Source organism: Herpailurus yagouaroundi, unplaced genomic scaffold (genome assembly GCF_014898765.1).
Source record: "Herpailurus yagouaroundi ecotype Mexico unplaced genomic scaffold, PumYag 141, whole genome shotgun sequence".
Taxonomy (NCBI): Eukaryota; Metazoa; Chordata; class Mammalia; order Carnivora; family Felidae; genus Herpailurus; species Herpailurus yagouaroundi.
In genome coordinates this window covers 33,284,845-33,308,245 of record NW_024412396.1, presented here as the reverse complement: position 1 = coordinate 33,308,245, position 23,401 = coordinate 33,284,845, and the positions used below count along the sequence as shown (strand labels likewise).

The 23,401-nt window shown below is 38.5% G+C and overlaps 1 long non-coding RNA gene across 3 annotated transcripts in view; it reads right to left on the bottom strand.

The window, feature by feature from the left end:
• The window catches only part of LOC121031814 (uncharacterized), a 152,235-nt gene that overhangs the window by 4,841 nt on the left and 123,993 nt on the right, over nt 1-23,401 (bottom strand). For 2 of the 3 annotated variants that reach the window (XR_005790905.1, XR_005790904.1), the window contains one exon: nt 17,211-17,350. This is a non-coding gene — a long non-coding RNA (uncharacterized LOC121031814). Of the gene's footprint in view, nt 1-3,567; nt 6,713-17,210; nt 17,351-23,401 lie in introns of those variants that run through there. The other variant, XR_005790906.1, reaches the window with a different exon arrangement.

Genomic DNA, 23,401 nt, shown 5'->3' with positions numbered 1-23,401 from the left:
CCTGAGTCTCCATTTCCACCTTTGAAAAATGGGTGAACAGAGAAACTGTCAGATACTCACCCAATAGAATATGATTCCGTGACAAAAATAAATAAGCTCTCAAGCCTTGGAAAGACACGGAGGAATCTGAGACCCAGATTGCCAAGTGAAAGAAGCCACTCTGCCAAGGCGACACGTGATACGATTCCAACCGTATGATGTTCTGGAAAAGGCGAAACTACAGACAGAGTACATAAATCAACCGACAGAGGGAAGGGCAGTGAACTATTCTGTATGATACTGCAGTAGTAGATACAGGACGTTATGCATTGGTCAAGAGCTGCGGAACTGGTCAACGCAAAGACTGAACCCTAATGTAAACTATGGGCTTTAGTTAGCAATAATATATCAGTATTGGTTCATTAGTTTTAACAAGTGTACCGCACTAATGCAGGATGTTAACAATAAGGGAAACCGGCAATCGGGATATGGGAAGTCCACATTTTCCACACAATTTTCCTGTAAAGCCAAAACTTCTCTAAAAAACAAAGTCTGTTAAATTTTTTAAATAGATTTGAACACCTACCTGCCAGTGTCATCAAGAGGACCAAAGAAAGTGTTGTGCATGAGTATGCCCGGCACCTAGAATGTACCCTCTGGCATTCTGCCTGTCAAGTGCCCTCAGTTCCTGCGGGCCCCCTTTCTTTTTCCTAGTCACTGAAGGGGGTTTACTTCCCTGATAGTGATCACACCTAGAACTCTTCACTTTCAATATAGGCACATCACGAACACCCATACATCTCCATACAAAACCAACCATGCATCTAGCTGATTTTCAAAATGCGTATGTTCTAGTTGTTTCCCACTACCTACCAAGGGACTGGGTGATGGTGGACAAGTTGTCTGACCTTTCTCTGCCTCTGTTTTCTCATCTGTTAATCGGGGGTGATAAAAAAATAATACCTCCTTCATGTGTGTTGGGGTTTTTTTTTGAGACAATTAAATGAGATGACCTATATAAAGCACGTAGAACAGTGACCAACAGCACTCAGTAAAAAAGTAATTTTCCTAAATGAACATTCACATATTGAAGTTTTTTTCGAGGTCCATTGGTTTTCTCCATATGGCTTTGCCCACAGTCACTCCTGTGCCACTCCATCCACATTCTGGGTAAACTCTAGAATTTTATCAAGCAGACACTGAAGAAGAAGTCCATGTGTGAGTTCTTCTGCCTGAGCCCATCAGATCCACGTTAGATGGGCCCAATAACCAGATCCACTTTTAGGATAATATCTGGATCCTCGCCATCCCTTAAACAGTTCTGCATTTTCAGCATCTTAGTAGGTAATGCGACACACTTCTGCATTTTGGAAGTGTGCGGTTTTCTCTTTTTCAGGAAGGAAATAAAGATCTTTCAGACGAAGAGCCCGAGTTCTTTTGAATTGAATGGAACTACCAGCCTCAAGAAGGGAGCTACACGAAAAGATGCATGCTTGATATGTTTACATTCAGCACGTCTAGATCATCTGGGACTTAGACCCACAATGTTGGTGATAGAGAGAGCCAGATATTTGGTCACATCAAAGCAATTTGCTAATTGCAGATGCTTCCTTTCTGTTTAATGTTTCATGTGCAAGATTAGGTGGTTGATTTAACTGGTTCATAGTGCCTGTTTTATCTCATTAGCTATCTTTAAAGGAAATCAAATCATGTTAAATATAGACAGAGGACGTTAATTATCTGGCAAATGTAATAGTATAACCTGTATATGAACGTGAGTGTGAGAGAGATCATTTAAATCACTGTTAATGTCCTAGCATTTTAAGTAAATGAGAACTCATATATATGTGCATGTTAATCTATAGGAGTATCCCATATATGAATTATAGATCTGGGTATCTTAATGATAATGTATGCACGCAACATAATAATTATCTGCGCTTTATCATAGCACAGATAATCACTTAAACGTTAAACTGGGAGTTCTAGAAATCCAGGTCATTCCCGTTTTCCTCATCTCTTTTATCTTCAATACATTTTCAATCTTAATTCTAGCAAAATGTGCAGATAGCTTTAACACAGCTCTTAACTGTCATTTGCTCCAACTATGTTCCTGGTCCAAGCTCTATTTTCATGGACTCCAACTAACCTTTAATTCAGTATGTACATGCAATTTAAACATCCTATCCTGAGACAAGGTAGCATTATCATATTTGAGAGGAAAAAAAAAAAATTAGCCATCCAGCTTCCAGAGGAAAAAGAATGCCACAAAATCCATACTTTAGAAATTCTTCCGGTGATGTTGACAGTGGTGAAGGCTGTGCATGTGTGAAGGCAGGGGGTGTTTAAGAACTGTCTGTACCTTCTGCTTAATTTTGCCCTGAGCCTAAAACTGTTGTTCAAAAATTAAGTCTATTTAAAAGAGGGGAAGGAAAAGAAAACTTCCCTGTAACATTAGCATAAAACAGATGCGTTCCGTGTACTAGACCAGGGCCATGCACGTTTCTCCCGCAATAAGGACCAATGTTTATAGTATTTGTACCACTGCACCACGACCATACAGATGTCACTGGAGCCAGTAACGACTCCTTAGGGGAAGTTCATCATGGCACTGAGCTTTGAATTCACAGAGCTTCACCAAGCACGTCAGCCAGAGGATTATCGAGAAAGGAATTCTTCACGTAAGTGCTCCCCACTATTCTTCACATCATAGTGATCCTGATTTATTTATTTATTTATTTATTTATTTATTTATTTATTTTAGTCTCTGAAAACAAATGAGGACAAAAGCAGAGAAGAGAACGATGAGACTTCTTTCTTCCTCTATGTCTTCCACTCCTACCACCAAAGAAGTGAGTTCTTTCTACAAACTCTTGGGACCTGGTGCTCTCACCCAGGCCTTGTATGTGGACGCAAGGGGATCATTCATGCTTCCCAGCCTTTATCTTAGCAATGGGCTCAGCACTATATGGGCATTAGTGATGCCCAATCCAATGGGATAGACCTTGTCTACTTTGATACATGCTCTTGCCACAAGGATCAGTTCCTTTTTAAGTAAGAACGACTAAGCATTCTAAGTACTTCTATCTTACAACAAATTTTTCCACGCAACTAATCATAGTTCCCTTCCAGAGTTCAACGTACCCTCGGAAGCCACTCTTTGATGAGACCAGATCTTTAGATGCGGATCCTTAAGACAGTATGAAGCGGCGTAAGGCAGGCGATGCACCAACCCATTTAATTACAGAACATATTGAAGCAAAAAATGATAATAACTACTAATCTTTTTGTTTTTTCAATCCGAGAAAGTCCACTGCCCGGTGTACAAAGGTAATGGCTAAACTATAAAGGTGGCTTTCTTCACAGTGTCACTTTCCACTCAAGGGACAGGGCATTAGTTCCCAGGAACATCCTCCAAGCACTCACAGCATCGGGCCCCATATAATGTAGACATTCTGGCTGCACCATACCTGGCAGGGCAGATTTTTGAAGATCCTAACCTCTTTTAAGAGGAAAATAATTTCTTAAATGCACTGTCACTACCTAACTCTCCCAGCCATTTCCTGCACTGCAATTTTTCTCATGTTGCTTCCTTTGTGTTCCATTCAAGGTTTTCCTGCACTGAGACAATCTTTTCCATTTTTTTTTTTTTTTTCTTCTTCTGCCTGCATCAAAGTTAGGACTTTGTTAGGGATGCTTTGCTATCGGCATCTGTTACCTCTTTTTCTTAGGGGCTAAGGAGGAGGCTGCTGTGTGGCTGAAAAAGACTCTCATTCAGTTTGGAATTGCCTCCCTTTGCTTTCCTGTCACACTGTCAAGCTCAATCAGAACGCAATGAAAGTGATACAGAGGCAAGGCTTTGCTGGCGAGACTTAGAACAAAGACAGCTCCATAGCCTAGTACAGATTTCACATCCAATTTAACTCTTTGGAAAAGGATTTCAGGAAATACATAGTCAAGAGTTGAAAAAATGGAGTTGGGTCTACTATAAAGGCTAAAAGTATTATCCTGGCTTAGATAAGCTACAAAGATAGGTTGATACTATTTTCTAGCATAAACCACATTAGCCGGCATTACACATGGAGCTTTCTTTACTCGTTAAGTTGCAAGGAGATTTGAGAGGAATTTAGCAGCTACATAAAATGACTCTTTCATGATGCTAGCTTTACCAGTCATTTTAGTTGTACGAGGTGCATGAATAGCAAGGACCTAAATCATGTTGTTTAACAAATCTGGTATTAGAGGGTTAGTCTCAGTTTACTTATTAAGAATTTAGTTGAGTAAAGGATTTTAGGACTCAGTTCTTTGTGTAGATGACAATGAACAGGCCAATAGTTGTATTTTTGGGGGGAAACATACGTCAGTGACACATGTTTGGAACTGTGCTTTTAGGCCCATAACTAATGTTTTGCATTGAATATATTTTTCCACGGGCAACTAACTGTACAGAAGAAAATTCACTGAGAAGGACATAGGTCGATGGTGACTTCAGTGGCCTCTATCATGACTTCCTTTCTGAAGCCTTGTTTCCACGTGTTCTCTATCTTACAAGAGACTCGGTTTATTTCTCTACATTTTTCAAATTTAGGTCATGACAAGAAAGAAGTTATTAGATTAGTGATTTGATTTTAAAGAACGATGGCCTACAATTTCTCTTGATGGATTCGGAGCATACTGAAAACGGGTTTGCACAACACACACCAATGGCGTATCTTAGACATTCTACAGAGCGGCAGTAACACTAACGCCGTGGTGAGGAGAACTTCCTACGGTTTAAATTCACTATTTTTAAAACTATTCTTTAAAAACCGCCACGATCACAGATACCGTCAAAATACCGATGTTTGTTGTTTAGGCAACGACAGGTTTTTGTGGGTTTTTTTTTTTTTCATGTTTATGCACTTTTAGCTCATTGAAAGTAGAAAACATTTAAATAACTTTATATTTATAAATATTTATACATATACACATGCACATACACGCATAGAGACAGAAAGATTGAAATTAGTTTAGGGACACAATTGCATTTAAGAGGAACACATTTCAAATGACTGGTACCACATCATCATATTAAAGAAGATATCTCTTTGGAAAATTTTCCACGAACAAGAGATGATTAGAAGCAAGCATATGATAGACACCAACATTTCATCTCTGCATGCAATTATGATACAAATTAGAAATGCTATTATGTCGGGGCTCCATAATTAAGTAAGCAATTAAAAACAAAACTAGTTCATTAACAAATTGTCATAGCTAGGCCGACGAGTGCCCAATGAGGTCACGGTCATGGCAAATGCAGAAGATGATGACTAAGAGAGTTTTCCCGAGAGCAAAACTCCCAACCAACAGCAATCGTTCCATTTCTAATTCATGTGTTATGTAAAAAGCAATTTGGGATGGAAAACCTGAAATAAAGGTTGCAGGCGAGTGTAGGGAGGAGGAGGGCTCTCTGTGGTAAGTTACGTATGCCATTTTGTTAAGAGTATGGTTGGCTGCTAAAAGGAAATGTTAGTTTTATTCAAAACATGAAAATAAAATCTCCTTTGATACTTGATATAGCCGTGGTAATTTTCTCATAAGTCTTTGGCCAGTTGGCTCATTCATTCTCTTTGCCTTTGGGGAATCTATGCTTCAATCTTAATGACGATGGTGACTCGAAATTAGCAGTTACTGGTGGAAGCTGCGAGATCCAAATATTTGTATGGTTTTTTCTTTTAATGGCCATCAGTTCGTAAGTATTTTCATTTAAAAAAAATGTTTCCCATTATTTCCAGTGAAACCAGATAGTGTCACATGAAAAAATTATATCAACAATGAACACATTTGATAAATAAGAATAAAAAAAAAAGTAAAATGGTTAATCCCTGTACTAATTATTTGTCCCATTTTTGTTAATACAAATTAAATGTTTCACTTGGTTAATGACAAGTTTGATCAAACAGTTCATAAACTGATGGATTGACTTTGAAATGAATTCAGGGGAAAAAAAATGACACGATGTGGAGCTGGCAAAGGGCCGCCTCTAGTGGGAACAGATGCCCAACAAATTTGGCGAGTAGTTTTGTTCTCTTCTATCTGTTGCAGTTCACAATCCTAATGAATGTTATGTTTAAATAACATGAATAAAGATAAAGTGAAAATGAATTCAACTCCAGTTTGAGCAGCAGAATAAAAATGAGCAAACTGTATTATCTTCTGCCACCTAATCTGGGTTGAATTTCCTCTGTATCTTTTTTGTTTGTTGAAGAATCCTTTTCTTGAGTCTCCTTGGCCATTGACAAGGTCTTTTGAGATGAATATGAAAAGATAGATTTAAAGGTTAAGGCCAGGGTCAGATGGTTGCAGATGTTTTGTGAGAGATTGTTCGGTTCAGTTTGTGGTACTTCTCCTGACTAAGGTATTTCAAACAGGCAGACTCATGGCCAGCAACTGTCAATGAATGTTGTTTGTCTCACAATTGATCCATGCAAACACAAACACAGAGTAGAAGGACTGTTTGTTTTTTCTTAGGCGGACAATTTTCCCCCAGCCCAGAGACTTTGTCGTTCGCCAGAGAAGAAGATGCTGTTTTTATTTCTAGAAAGTCGGATATTTTAAGTTTGACTCTTCAGATGATCATCTGAGACCATTTCTCAGGGGACAAATTGTGGCACCATGTGACAAAAATTTTTTAACTGTAAAAGGTTTGCAAAATCTTAGAAGTGTTAGGGAAAAGACGTAGAGCTTGGACCTAAGAAAAAAAAAGATAAGTGAACTAGTGTCTTATCTCTTGATTTCAAATTTGAATTAACAGACAATGTAAAAATACTGGTTGCCATTGGGATATTTCATTATTTGATAGATTTAGATCAGACACCATCTCCCTATAAAGAAGGTTAGAAAATAGATGTGTGTGTGTGTGTGTGTGTGTGTGTGTGTGTGTGTAATACATTGTACATAGTACATCGTACACACATATCCTTCTAACAGTTAAATAATATTAGATGAGCAATATTTCCTCTAACAATGTCTTAAGGGTTTTCATTGCAATAATTTTTATTTATTATCTCCACAAGTTTACAGATGTGATTACAACATCTCCATGAGCCATTGCCCATCCTCTTTCTTGAGTGTTTTAACTTTAGGAATGGGCACTGAGATTCTAGAATTAGTTGGCTAAGGCCAATGAGATGGTTCCTCTCTACAATGTGCAATTCGGAACCCACAAGATTGGAATTGTCTCTTTCCTAGAGCTTGTAAAGAAGTCTTTAAATTAAAGTATGTTTTGGAAAATTCTACGTAAAAATATCCAGAATCTTGAAAGATACAAAGACTGGGAATTTTTCGGTCAATACACCGATAGGAAGCTTTTATGGCTCCTACTTTCCTATCATCTATTCAACATCAGTCACTCTTTACATTTACCATTCTTCTGAATTTTATCCTGCATAATGCTCCTAGAAAGATTGTGTGTATTTTTCTGACATGATTCTTTGTGAAACAGGTGCTTGATAAGGATTATTTTGGAAAGACCAAAAGCCCCTTAAGTGATTACCCTCTCGAACTTCTTGCAAAGAAGGACAGATAGTGATCCTTGTCATCATTGAAGGCAAATCTAGAATTTTCCAATGTTTTCAATACTTTCATGCCACACAATGCAATCAGAGTTACTTTAGCTAATGTGAAAAATTAAATTTTTTTTTCTTCCTAAGTGCCTCTTTTGAACATTTAGTCATATCGCAAAACACATATTGCATTTTCTGGTCACTCTTATATATTTAAATCACTTGAGAATACTATAGGTTTATAAAAATTATAAACAAAATCATTCTTATGATTATCCTTATAATAATGAAGGTATTTGGTAGCATGAATGGAAATTTAATTTTCAAACCTACTTCATGTTATCAACACATGCATAAAAGGTATGATGAATCACTCTTAACAGAAATTCATCGATTTGAATTTCACTATTTCAGATGGTAGAGTGAAATGATTAATTTTTTTAGCACAATGTTCTTCATTTTACAACCTCATCCAACTAAATCATTTCACTCTAGGACACTAGGTGTTTATAATTGCGATTTTTGATAGAAAGAGGGTTATCCCTACCACTTTCCTGTATGAGTGGAATGATATTTGAAATATATATTTCACTTTTTTTTTTTTTTTGGCTATTCTGAAGGCAAAAGAAAAAAAAATATTCAAGGAGCCAAAAAAGAAAAATCTCACAATGAAAACAAAGAACCCTATATAACAGTTACGGTTTTTGCGAGTGCTGGTTAAAAAGCCTTATTTGAAGCGACTTTGAAATATTTTTGTGATAAACAGGAATCAATATAATGTATTCATATCACAATTTTCCAAAGCATGTTTACTAGTTCTTTTCTCATTCACACCCTGCCATCATTCTGGTTTTATATATGTTCATTTAAAAAGATTTGCCAAACATAAATAAGAACAATTACAGAATTACAGAGCAGGATTACTTCTGAAGGAAAAAAAAAAAAAAAAAAAAAGATCATCGGTCGTATTCTCTTCCGCTATCCTATTTGACTTCATCATTAAGAAAAGTATTCAGGATGTCTAGTGGGTGAGGAGAGCAGAAGTGTGTTTTCATTTTGATATGATAGCTGCATTCAAGTTATTCTCCTCTTTACAATAGATTTTACCTAGCTTTATCTTCATAGGAAGCTGCTTTCAGTTGAAAAGCAGAAGTGAATAGAAGTGTCATGACATGGGATTAACAGTACAACCGGTTAGTAAATCAAATGTTTGAGGTGAAGAAAGTGGAATGTGACATGCATCAGCAGGATGGACGGGCAGGATTTGATGGAGACAAGTGAAAAGAAAAATTGTCATCATTGGTCGATGTGCCTGATATCTGCACAATTTTGAAAGCACGTGGTCCATTTAACCAGTCAGTCACTGTAATGAATCTGAGTGCATTAAGACATACCCTGCAACGTTAGTTCCTACTGAGTAGTGATAACCACAGGAGAAAGTAGCCCAAGTTCTGTTTCCAACAAAGAAAAAAAGGGAAAAAAAATTGCGCCCGAGGCTGAAAAACTGGTCAGTGTGGTTCACTCTTGAGATGCCACTATGGAACATCCACATTATTCACACGCACAAAAATGACCTTACTGAAGAAAACTCTCACATTGCCGCTCACACAGATTTTATACGGTACTCATAGTTAAGATTTTAAAATTTTGAGAGCGTTTGCCCAGTGTTTTAAACAGATACAGTAAGCAATCTATTGGTAGCACTTAAAAAGGCATGTTTAATAAGCACATCCATGGATTTCTTTTCTCCTTCTGGTAAGTATCCACACAAATATGTAAAAACTTAAATTGAAATGGGTAATGCTCAAAGATTTATCTGAGTAGCTTGGGAGATTATCTAAAAGGTTAATTTAAAGGCTTAATAAGAGATACTCCCTGTCATCATCAGTATCTTCACATGGAAGATTTTTTAAAATTCCACACAGTTTGGTCCTCATTCCATAACTCTGTATTTTCCAGTCTCTCTTTTTGTTTTCAGAGCAAGTTTCCCTAAGAATAGGGTTAAAACTGTTACATGCCTAATATTTACTTAAAACTTTGTCAAAAGAAGAAGAATTCACACACACAGAAAAGCTCATTAAATATTCACACTTTAATATATGTTCCTCAGAAACAAATGTACAGTTAGATAACACATAAAGAATTATGAATGACTAATTATATTTTGCATATTTACAGCAAAGACAATTAGCAAATAGCTTTTATATGCAAAATAAATGAAAAAGTAATTAAGATGCACTAACCAGAGCAGCAATATCAAGTCTGTTGTCTTGTGATTCATTCCTAACAAACATAATAATTATGCATTCATTGTCATATAATTAAAACAGCTCTGTCCTTTAGAAAAATGGTTATTTACTGTATAATAACCTGAAGAGTGGCAGAAGTTCCTCATAATGGTGAGCAGGATAATTAAATATTTCTTCTTAAGAAATGCTCACCCAGTTTAGTTTATTATCATAAACAGCTGTTCCTCAGGAATGCCAAGGGTTCTTCTCTCCCCGGTCTGGGAAAGTTATTTTCTGTTTTGTTTGTAAGCTCTCGTTCTTTGCCTGACTAGTGAATTGAGCAGGGATGCTCCCGAGCCACTCTTCCCCTTTCTGAAACTAGTGCTTCTAGAGGCTGTCCCAAGTCCCAGAGGACCTTGGGAAACAACTTCAAGACCTACCCGTTTCTGCTTCTCTGGCAGAATATATTCTCCTTCTGAAGCTATTCTGGGACTTACTTTTGAATCGTTAACGTGGACCTAAATGTCAGCACGAGCCTTGAGGCAATGTATTGATTGATTAATTAATTAATAACATTCAGCATCTATCATGTTAGATAAGCCACCTGCATTTTAGAAATACCGCAACAAATTTCAAAATGGTTCACGTATTCGGTACTTAGTCTCATTTAAGTGATAGAGACTATCCTCTGTGTTCCCCACAAATCGGCTGTGGGAGCCATTTTGTTTTACCAATGTCAAGAAGAGGTATATATTTATGACCTCCAGTTAATTTTTACTGACTGATATAAGCAATCAGAAATTATTTAAGCAGGAGATATAAATTATTTTGTGTCTACTTGGTGTGTTATCTTTACATATTGATACTACTATGTTGTCATGTACATATAGTCAACAAAATTTACTTATTTTATGGAATGAAATCATGTGTCCAATGGGGGTGGTGAGTGCAGGTGTAATTAGGGAAAGCAGTGTTTGTTTATTCTAAGTTACTGATTTTTTAAAAAAAGAATAGCAACTTTAAAAATGATTTGTAACATCTTAGATATTAGAGAAAGATAAACCTTAACTAGGAAAATATGTGTTGAATTTTTCATTAAAATTTTCCTTATTATTTAAAATGTCCTTTTCATTATACTTATTGCATGTTTTTTTTTAACAGTATTAAATATAAACATCAACCTCAGAGAATAAGAAAATAAATGGTTTTGGTTAGGTTTTGTATTTTCACTTTATTAAATATTTGCAACTAATTATTTCAGCACTTATTAAAATATAATTTCTTTCTTAAGTTCAAGAAATCAATAGCAAACAGCTAAGCAAAAAATGTTGTTTAATTTAAGTAAGGAGCCATGGCCTTATTTTGAGCCGTTTATCCTGAACTATTTATATATTTTCTAAATATTCCACACTATAAGCTCCTTTTGGCATGTAATGAAATGGATACGGACCAAGGAGAACCTAGAGAGATAATATATGCTCCTTGTCCCTGTGCTACATTTAGGAGAATTTAACCATAGCTTAGAATGCTAAAAAGGGATAATTGCCCCGAAGTGAAACTGGTTAAGTATATTATTAGAGCTCCTGTATGCTACGCACAGAATTTGGGAATAAAAAGAAAACAGAACTTGAAGCCACACCAGGGCATTCTGATAGCTCATTTTTTAGTAAAAGGCAGAAGAGAAAAACAACGTAATCACATCTTCAACTCTGATGCCAAACCAGTGCAGGATTACCCATTACCAGCATACCAGAGGCATCAGGGGAAAGAAGTAAGAAAAAATATTTTAAATTTTATAATTGATTTTGTAAGGAATTCCAATAATCTCAACATAATTCTAAGTAGTCATCATAAAAAAGAAAAACCCTCTCTTTGTTCCTCCTTACATTTGTTGGTGATTTGGTATTGTTTTAAATTTTAGTTACTTGGACTGCAGAAGGGGCAAAAAGTACAGGAATTCCGTTGTTGTTTTTAATCCTTAGTGCTTATTAAAAACGTTCGTGTAACCATCCGTACATATGTATTTACCTAATTTATATTCCTAATTTCATCTTGCAGGTTTAAAGAATATGGGGTTTATTCACCATTATAGTGGCAGTATCAGTTTATGTATCTGCTATTACAGATAGTAAAAATGATCAAACATTACATTCTTAGAAATGAGCCTATTTCTTTTTCAAGGAACAAAGGTCCCAAGAGTGGGAGATAAGAACCAAAAAATGAATGCGTGCACCTGTTTATGTGCCTCTTTATCATCTTCCTTCTCAGAGCACACATTTCTCAGCAAAATGGGAAATAGGAAGCCCAAGCCCCAACTTCCAGACCACATGATGAAAATTATAATAACTCAAAATTTACAATTCATCTTGAAATTGCCTGTACCTTTCAATATGGAGTCTCATCACTTACCTTGAGCTAACTGTCTTAGGTGTTCATATTATGCCCCGCCCCCCTCAGACTACGGAATGGAAGATCCTGGGAGATAGGGACAGTGGTTCTTTTTTTTTTTGAGTAAGTGTTCTGCATGGCACATGCAATGAGGTAGTTGCTTGAGAGATACTGCTGAATGAATACTTCCATCATATATTCAACAGACACACCCCAAAGGGTCTTTGCCCCTTTTCAAAACAGTGCTAAAGGGGAGCTCTGTTTCTGCCTCCAAATTATTTATCCCCAACCCACTCCTTGCTTCCTTCGATTACATATAGTCTCAGGTTCCACATACTTCCAAAAGTACACATAACCCAAGCTATATCTGTTGTCATGTATATGATATATATGCAGTAGGACCTCAGTCAGTAGTCACTGAGTAACTAATTGACAGGCTAAATAAGTGACAGAAAAAGATGAATGAATGAATGAATGATATAAATATTAGTCGAGTGTGCTCACGGAGATGGATATCTTCTCAGCAGATGTAAATATCTTTGTTCTGTCTCATCTTTGACTTGTATGAAATGTGTGATGTGGCCATCAAAGTCATGGCAGTTTGAACACTCATGAGCCAAGCCCATGAAGTCTTTCTAGGTGTGTATTTTTGAAAATACATGTTTTGTATCTTGGGGTGAAAGATAACCAAACGGGGAGATTGGAAAAATAATTGTTTCTGTTTCACATATAGACCCTCCCTTTGAAACTCCCTTTTGGCTCTTAGGCCAATCCCTGCTATAATTGTTGACTTACAGGGTTCTGTATTCTCCCATACAGCTCACTATACACTTTGAATAATCAATCATCACTCCCCTGTGTGCAGCTGAAACAATTATCCTGCAGAAAAGTTTACCAAGAAGAGCTCCGACCAAATGCAACTTTTTCAAATTGATGGCCTTATTATAAAAATGTCTTTATAAGGAATTTCCTAAGTACTTTACTAAAATTCAACATAAAAATACTCATAAGCCTGATATTTATGCCTATGTCTGATAACCCAGAACAAAAAGAAAGAATTTTAGAAGGTTGGCATTCAAAAGCAGGTCAGAAAAAAAGAGCCTATGTACAGGTAATCGAAATCATCTCAAAATACACTGTCCAGCTCGCGTAAGTTTTAATAAAATGGAGGGTGATCGGACGCCTGGATGGTTCAGTCGGTAGAGCCTGTGACTCTTGCTCTTGGGGTCGTGAGTTCAAGCTCCATGTTGGGCATATAGCTTACTTAAAAAAATAAATAAATATAATAAAATAGATGGTGTTCATGAACACAGAAGCAGGAGTGTTTTTATTGCTTGCAACCTTCCTTTCTGACTATTGGTTTTCATTGGCTTAATGGATCTCCTAAGGAATAAATATGAGCAGGTGCAAAGTAAAAGGAAATCTATTTATAAACTCCAAATGAGGCCATGTAATAGAAAATTGGGCCTAGAATCAAACTGGCCTAGAATATCTGAACGCAAAACAGGTGAGTCGTAGAGATTACATATAAAATCTTCATGGTCCTCTTTACACAATGGGTCAGGAAGCACTTTTTGGACACCCTACTTCTGTGCCTTAAGACTCCCCTGAAAGTTTTGGTTAATGTGAAAAACAGCATAGTCATGTAAACCCTAGAATAGCTGTTATGTGAGTATAAAACAACAAATTATCAAGCTGGAATGCTGTGCTAAAATCCAGGATTCATATGTAGAAATTAAATATAGATCTTTTCATTTTTTTTAATATTACATGTGTGTTTGTTAGTTTTGATAGGATGGAATCGTGATAATCACTCTCAAAAACAACTGGAGAATAGCCCACAGGGGTGCCTTTTCCACGGCACATGCCATGGGTCTATCAAGACTTAATACTCCATGCTGGGTACCCCCAAACTCCCTAAACTCCCAGCTTCTGAGCCTGGCAACTCCCTGTGCCTCACTTATGTCCCAGATGCAAGGGACATGCCAAAAAGGACCTGAGTCTTACCCAGTCACCCACACATGAGGCCGGTTATTTCATCATGAAGAAGCAACCCATCAGGGCTGTTTCAGGCAAGGGAAGGGGCAGTGACAGGCAAGAGGTGCTGGTGGTGGGTGCTGCTGGCGTGTTCAAGAAAACCCATTTTCTGCCTGCTAAAGACCCCCCAATGTAGGATGAATCAAATTCCACCAGCTTCAATCCAGCTACATTGTACTTGAATAATAATCCTGAAATGTACATTGATGCTGAAGAAGTCGCTTCTTCAAAACTTTAAGGCAACAATTAAGTATTCCATTGTCATGGCTCAATTAAATGGTTTGGCCTGAGAAAATTGGGGATTGTAAAGTGAGGATGGAATGTGCTTTGATCCTCTTTCCAGGGTTATTGTTTCATTAATAAATGAACATGTCATTTGTCTCACCAGAGGGAGCTCATGCCCTCCAGGCTTTTTTCCCTTTTTTGTTCAGGTTTTATAAAGATGAATTTCCAGTGCTCTGAAATACCATGGATTAGTAGTTAAGCCTGACAGCACTTCGGGGAGTAGCGAGCTTAAAGTGCCCCACACAGGTCTCCAAAGCACTTGTTTACTAATAGAGGAAATCAGCCACCGTCTGCAGCTGCTGATATCGCATTACCATTTGGAAAGACAGTAGCTGAGATAACAAATCACACAGTTTTAATAATTACTCCTGCATTCCCGTTTTTTGTTTCCTGCATAACTGTAAAGGCTGGATTTCTTCCAAATAAACAGATAAAAACAGTATGGAACTTTTATCTTTTAATGATAATGACAACACATCATGTTTCACTAAAAGTTTCCTGCTGAATTTTTTCTGATTTCTAGAGTTTCAATAAAATGTAATTATACTTTATAATGCCACTCTTTTAATCTTCACTTCAAAAACTATTCACAGTGAGCAAGTTTGCCAGGCACCAAGAGTAGGGGACAATCCACCAGGACTCACCCATGTTGACTTGCTCCGTTCCGTCTTGGGGTAAACCTGTCATTGAAATTGCATCCTGTACATTGAGCTGCTTTGCATTCAAATTAATAGCTAGTTTAATTTGAATGTAAAATAGCTCCATTTATGCCATCATTTAAAAAAAGAAGTGAGGCATTTGGCAATGAATGGATGTTTAAGATATGATACATTTGCAACATATTTTTAATCCTAAATTGAACCTATATGAGGATGGGGACATTTTAATATCAATAGATAAGTCATAAAAGAAACCCTTTTAAAAATCTGCATAGTAAATATGTGCTTTAGGGGTCAAAACTACTCCATTGTACAGATACAGTACAGGGTTTAGTTCATATGGTTGGTGCTGGGCATTTTCCGGCAAATCTGTGTATTGTTACATTTCTATAGTCCAAGAATGGCAATTGATTTTTAAAACACATGCTGCAACTTTATTTGCTCAGTAATTACATGGACTTTATTTGGAGGTCAGTGAGAGAACAACTAAATAGGAAAATGAAGTCTTCCTCCCTTGTGCCATGAAACCATAAAAGTTGGCAGACAGAAAGGAATGCTAAACTTTTTCCCAGAGCTCTGAGTTTGGTTTCCACTGGTCCATGTTCCAGTGGGTGATTAGAGAAAGCTTTTTTAAAGCCTTACTTCAGAATGATCTTAATTGGTGCAAGGTTGAGCCCTTTCTAGGAGGGGAGGGAAAAGGTTGAATAGCCTTTTCAAGTCACATGAAAGTTTCTAGGATGAATGTACGATAATTAGATTAATAAGTAGCTTAATTTATCACAGCTGAGGATTTCAACAGCCACACATTAGAGCAAGAAAAAAAGATTAGTGTGATTCTAGTTTGAAAAAAAAAAATTGTACTGAAACTTGATTAACCTTAAACACAAAGTGCCTTTCTTCCTCAGTCTAAATGTCTGATGGGGGGGAGGGGGTGTGGCGTGGGGAAGTGGAGAGAGCTCCTGAAATAATCAGGAAAGTCCTATTTTATTCCTTTCTGTCTCCCAGTTAATGAGCAGTATCAGGATTGCTTGAACCAACTTTTCCCTTTACCGCTCCTTAGCCTTCAAATAATGGGTTGGGCATAAGCCTGTAGAATCCTAAATTACGTTGCCCACCCACATCATAGAGATATACCTTCTCCGATGCGCAATTTGTCATAAGCTGATTCTCTTGTCACAGCTGAAAAAAGAAGTCATGTGGTTGGGAGGAGAATAGGATTTGGAGGAGGCCATAATTCCAGTTAGTATGTGGTGGGAACAGCGAGACTCAGATTGTTGGATGGTATTTCCAAGAGTTACCTCAGGCCTTTAAAGCCTGGATCTAGTCCCATGCCTTCAAAACGCATAGGTTACCCAAGCAAGGGGCAGCAATGAGTTAAAGTAAGCAGTATTCATTGATAAACCATGCTGAATCAAGACAATTATTATAAAAGCAAGATTAATTGACTCACAGGGGGTTAAAAGATGAGTCGGAAACGGACGCTCAAAAAAATACGAACCAAATCAAGCTCTTGTCCATTGGGAGTCTTTCCCCCATCTTCTCCACATATGCACAATAAAATATTTTGATAAAAAAGAATCTGCTGGACCATCTGATGGTCATATCCAACAGGGGCGGGCTAACGTCAGATTGGATTAACCTTAAAATTTTCCTGACTCCTGCCTGGCTACAAACGAAACTTCAGCGCCGTGTGGCACAAAGCCGCTGGTTTCAGCGTCAGTTTCTCAATGGAAGAGCCTGGAGGGTGAATCTCTGGCACCTGTCAACACTCAACAGTCATGGTGGTTGGGAGCCCAGCTAATGCGAGCCCAGCAGTGGACTGGTGCATGGGGCATTGTCCCTGTGGTTGCGTGACAAAGGTGTGTGGCTGGATGTGGGTAGGCACTTGTGACACCCTCCAACTGGAAGAGAAAAATACCAAGCTAAAATACCAGACAACTGCAGGAATTGCACTACCTCTAGCACAACAAAAATGGCTGTGACTTTCTCTTCAGTCTCTGAAGCTTACATAATGGAGTCCTGAAAGAGGTGCAGGTGTAGAATAGCCGGGCGGGCATATGGCCCCAGCTAGGATATCGGAAAGTTACCTGTGGCCCAGCCGGATCAACATGGCCGTTGCCAAGAACACGCAAGCACCGGTGGTGTGGGAAGTTCAATAATTGGAGCCAGAGCCCGAGGTGAGTCTGTCTCCACTGGGGGTCTTCTCTCAGAGCACGAGTCTTCTTTTCTGCTGGGATGAAAGAGAAGCTCTATTTATTCAGTTTTTAATTATACAATGAAAAACGATATCACATTATCCCATTATAGATGGAATATGGTCTAAAATAGTGACGTTTAAAGCACCAATGTAATTATGGACTCTGAACACTTGGAAACCCAAGGCACAGCTCAACCAGCAGCCTGAATCTGAAAGTGCTTATATCTAAAATGGATATCTCATTACTGGTTAACATTATTTAGTTAGGAGGGGATATGACCTCTAATTTGCCTTTAAATGATTAATTTGGTGTTTAAATAAGTGTCTTTTATTTAATAATGTTTTCTTCCACCAATTCACTTATGTCAATAAACTCTTTGTTTAACCTTCTTAAAGGAAACATTTTCTCTGCTCAGAGGCAATTAATGAGCGATCAAATAAATAGGTGCAGGAAAATGAACTAAAATTAAGGGCTGCCCAGGACAGCAAATGTGCTTTACTCTATGGCGTGGATATTGTATGTTACTGTCCCAGCTGTGACACAGGAAGTGCATCAGTTCAGCCCCAGTCCTCCCAGTGGAATCCGAAGCCACTCACATCATAGAACCTGCCAAGATGGGAACACCCCATACACAGAGGCATTCTCTTTTGACTGCTCGTTCTTCAAGTTTGGTAAAAATGACTCTCAGTCTTCAACTAAGGAATGGGTTGTTACTTTTTAATGGGAAATTAAGGGGGAAGGAAAATATATACAACGTTAATGTCAAATACTCGTGTGGCTAACGTTAATATTAATATCAGAGTGTCAAATAGTACCTTTTGCAGTCTTTTTTTTTTTTTTTTAATTTTTTTTTTTCAACATTTATTTATTTTTTGGGACAGAGAGAGACAGAGCATGAACGGGGGAGGGGCAGAGATAGAGGGAGACACAGAATCGGATACAGGCTCCAGGCTCTGAGCCGTCAGCCCAGAGCCCGACGCGGGGCTCGAACTCACGGAGCCGCGAGATCGTGACCTGGCTGAAGTCGGACGTTTAACCGACTACGCCACCCAGGCGCCCCTTAAGGACATAAAAGTATATCACGGATTACTTACTTTATCTTTTCCTAGGTAATTTGTTTGTTTGTTTGTTTGTTTTTAATTTTTTTTTAACGTTTATTTATTTTTGAGACAGGGAGAGACAGAGCATGAACAGGGGAAGGTCAGAGAGAGAGGGAGACACAGAATCTAAAGCAGGCTCCAGGCTCTGAGCTGTCAGCACAGAGCCCGACGCGGGGCTCGAACTCACGGACCGCGAGATCATGACCTGAGCCGAAGTCGGCCGCCTAACCGACTGAGCCACCCAGGCGCCCCGGTAATTTGTTTTAAAATAAAGTTTTTCTCCATAGTTATCTATGGAATCAGAATGGATTTTGCTTTTTGTGTTATTACTTAAGAGTTATAAGCTGTCAAATTTTACTTAGCTTTCTATGGTATGTGAAAAATTTTTTTTAACAATTTTAATTCTTTAAAAATCCAACATTATTTAAAATTTGGATGCCTTCTGGTGGGGGGGGGGGGGTCTGGGTGGCTCGGTGGGTTAAGTAGCTGACTTCAGCTGAGATCATGATCTCCCAGTATGGGAGTTCTCCCAGTATGTGAGTTCCAGCCCTGCGTCGGGCTCTGGGCTGACAGCTCGGACCCTGGATTCTGCTTCTGATTCTGTGTCTCCCTCTCTCTCTGACCCTCCCCCGTTCATGCTCTGTCTCTCTCTGTCTCAAAAATAAATAAATGTTAAAAAAAAAAAAAAAAAAAACATAGGCAAAATAAATCCAAACTTAGTGCCATGTTGAACCAGTCAGTAAGTCTTCCTCCCATGCCACCTCTGTCACTGTTTCTGCTTTTTAAGCTACTCTCCTCTAAAAGATACTTTGATTTGAGATTTCATTCAAAACCTTTTGAATGGCTCTCCATTGCCTTCCTCAAGAAGGACAGTCCCTTACTAGACCTTCAACACTCTGTGATTTTTCCAGCCTCAGCTACTCACATTATTTCCTACCCATATCTCCCCACCTTCTCTGGTCATACTAGAGAGTTGCACTTTGGGGGCCACTCCCGTCCTTCCTCTCTGCCAGTTCAAGTTTTATCCACCATGTTGTTAAAAACCAAGAAGAGGGGCACCTGGGTGGCTCAGTCAGGTAAGACTCTGATCTGACTTGATTTCAGCTCAGGTCACAATCTCCGGGTGGTGAGATTGAACCCTGCGTCAGGCTCTTTGCTAAGAGTGGGGCCTGCTTAAGATTTCTCTCTCTCTCTCTCTCTCTCTGCCCCTCTCCCCCGCTCTTACACTTTCTCTCAAATAATAACTAAATAGATAAATAAACTTAAAATACTTTTTTTAAAAGAGTCGTATAAAAACTTGAGAACCTTGGAGTCACACGGGCCTCACTGAAGCCATGAGGTGCACGTAGGACACCCTGACTTTCCCTGCAGCACTTCTCACAGTTTGCTATCGTACATCTGATCACCGTCTGCCTCCCCTGGAAGTCCACAAGTTCCACATGGGCAGGGAGGATGACTGTTTGTCTCACTATTCTGTCTCCAGGAGTAGCAGGGCGACTGGCACTTGGTAGACAGATGATAAATATTTGTTGAGTGAGTGAACAAACATCTCTGAATCTGTTTTCGCGGCTATTAAATGAGGCTAGCGATAACTAACTCACAGGTTGTTGCTAGAAGTAAATGAGAAAGTAAAATGGGGTAACGCGTGTCCAACAATTGGCACATGGTACATAGTGAAGGGGAAGCAATATCGTGCAGTGACTGGTGGCGCAAATTCTGGAGAGAGACCTCCGTGGGTATGGCTACAGCCAGGCACTTGTAGCATGGCACCGGTTAAGCTATTTATCTTTTGTAGTTCTCCGTCTCTTCCTCTACAAAGCTGACATAAAATGTACCTCGTATTTTTGTTGAATGCAATACATTTGATCACCTATGTGCTGACCACAGTGAGTGTTCCATAACTGGCATTCAGCAATAGTACCTAGTGCCGTCCATCATTCATCTAATTGTTCGTTTATTTACTCAACAGATTTTTATTGATCGCATACTACGTACCAGGCCCTGGGCTTTGTGCTGGGAATACAATGGGGAGCAAATCAGAGTGGACCATGGGGCCCACCCCATGAAATCAATAGCTTGGTGAGATGGATCATTAAATAAATAAACATGCAAGTAGCTGCTGAAGAAGAAAACGGGTGCCATGAAAGGGAGCAACAAAGGACGGGGAATTAGAGAAGTAGCGATTCTTCAGGATCCAGCTCACATGGTCTCAGCTCCATGAAACCTACCTTTGCCCTTCCCCATTCTCTCCCAACTATATGGTCTTTCTCCTTCATCCAAACCCCATGCCACATTATAGTTGTATTATGATATTTGTTTCTTTTTACTCATAAGCTCATAAGTGTAGCTAATAATGACAGCTATTGCTAGTCTAATTTAAGCCCCTGTCTAATCCTTACCAGCTGGACTAGAAACTTCTTGAAGGTAAAGTCTGTTTTACCTGCCTGCCTCTGCTGCGCCTGTGGAATCTAAAGAGTTCCAGGCATAAACTAAGGGCTCCAGGAATTGTAGAATAGAACTATCTTGTACTCTCTTCTTTGACTTCCAAATATGAAAAATTTACCCTATTTCAAAAGATTCTGTCTAATCTTCACACTATTTCATTCATGAACTTTTATACGTTAATTTCTTTCACATATTATAGATGACAAATAAATCAGAAACAAGTTACAATGGAATTTTAATCATGAAAAAGCTTTAGTATCTTATAGCAAGAGGGACATTCTTAGAAGAATCCCAGACTGAAATCCCTTGGCCAACCCCTGAAGATACTCTGGTTTCTGCAATCTGAAAGTATCTTCCCAGTATAAAATTCTGCTGCTGCCTGTCCCAGGATCTTTTCAAAAAGAGCAGTCATCATTACTTAAAACAGAAAGCATAGGAATGGCTCTTTCTGGCAGCATAATCTCTTTACTGAAGGGAAAACATTTACATTACACTCAGACTGACAGTAAATAATACAGAAAAGAACATTTATCACCTCACACAACCAAAAAATCCACACAACCAACATCCAGGGATGTTGTAGATGAGGCTTGATCTGATACCTCAAGGATATCCAAAAGATCTGGCGAGTTCTTTCCAGCAATTCATGTCAGCTTCATCCAAGACTAGCTCCACGCCTACTCCCAAAATGGCTGCTCATAGTTTCTGGAGCCATATGCCTTCTTTTTTTGTGTCAGGGAGAGCAACTTTGTTCTAGCATTCCCAGAAAACCCTCTATAGCCACTGTATGGTCGGCTCAGTTCACATGTTGACCCTTGCTTCCACTGCTGCAGTCAAGAAGATAGAATGCGGTGATTGGCTTGGCCTACTCTAGGATGCAGTGAGGTAGGCTTTCATAAAATTACATAGACCCCCAAAGGAAACTAGAGACTATTGAGAAGAGTAAAGGATGAAACTGATGCTGACAAAGCATCTAACAAACATTGACTCTGTGAGATCTTGGTCAGACTTGGTCTATGAAGCTCAGGAGGATAGGGCCACTCGTTCATATCAGCAAGAGCAAAAGAAAAAGGTATGGACTTCTTCCTTCCCTTCTGAAAATGGCATTATATTCTGGGCGGACCTTGGGTGGGGGCAGGAATGAGCTTGGCTTTTGTATTTGTTCTGCTCAGGGGTAAATGTTATGATCTAATACAGTAAATACTTTTATTTTTTTAATTTATTTTTAAGTAATCTCTACACCCAATGTGAGACTCGAACTCATGACCCTGAGATCAAGAGTCGCATGCTCTACTGACTGAGCCAGCCAAGTGCCCCTAATATAGTCAGTACTTTTAAATAAAATTATTCCTATTCTGAATTTTTGAAATCATTATTAAGTGAAGGCCAAGTAACAATATACACTCCCTTAAGTTATTAAATTTCCTAGTAGAAATGTTGACATTTTACCTCATCTTCAAGGAAAAATAACTTGAGAGAACTTTCAAGGGAAGACTTTAATTTGTCTCCACTTATTTTGATCAAGTGAAAGCTGCTAGAAAATCCACTGAATATCACCTATTATCTTTTTCTCTTTCTTTCCTCTGCTTCTCCCCAGCCCCCCACCCATGTTTGTCTGTCTCTTTTACACACACATACTTCTTTCTTCTCTGTCCTTTCTTCCCTTTTCCTCTTCTTCTACACCTGCCATTCTTTTTTGTAATATCATTGATTTTTAAAAAAGTTTTTATTAAATCCATTTGATTTTTTTAAGTAAGCTCTACGCCAAACATGGGACTTGAACTCACCACCCCAAGATCAAGAGTCACATGCTCTACCGACTAAGCCAGCCAGGCGTCCTCACCTACACCCTGCCATTCTTCCTTCCCTCCCTGTCTCCTCGTTCTTCTCTCTCTTTTCTCTCATGTTGTTCACTCTTCCTCTCTCTCCAAATGGTTCCCAATAGATGGGTTAATTCAATAGGAGAAAGTGAGCATCATGGAAATAAAGATGAAACTAGTGGCAATGACTTAAGTCTGTTTTGGGGAGAGCTATGCCCACTTCTCTACTGTCTCCAAACTGCATCATAGGACAAAGTTTCAGCCATCTGTAAGAAATATGATGGTTTCGCCAAAATTTTGTGCATTAGCCATTAAAGGGGAGAAACTCCGATCTGTTTACTGGTGAACCCTATGGTCTAACTCTTACCTCCCTAATCTGCACACCACACTCCAGAGCTAAGAAGACAGCTTAGTTTACTCACCTCCATTTCAGAGTCTTGAAGGACCAGTAAGCATAGGCACTAACAGTGCGATAGAATGACCAGATTTTTAGGCTTAAGGTATTATTGTCTTTACTTCTGGCTGATTTTTCAACTCTGACATTCTTCAGAGTAGCATGAAATCTGTTTTCCAAATAACTTTATCCATGAACCATTAACATTATCAAGGACAGTTCGCAAACAAAGGCAATGACTTTAAAGTCAAGTAAAATGTAATAACTCTTGCTTATAAAATAAAAGTATTATGTTTTGGGATCAGCCTAAGCCAAATACAG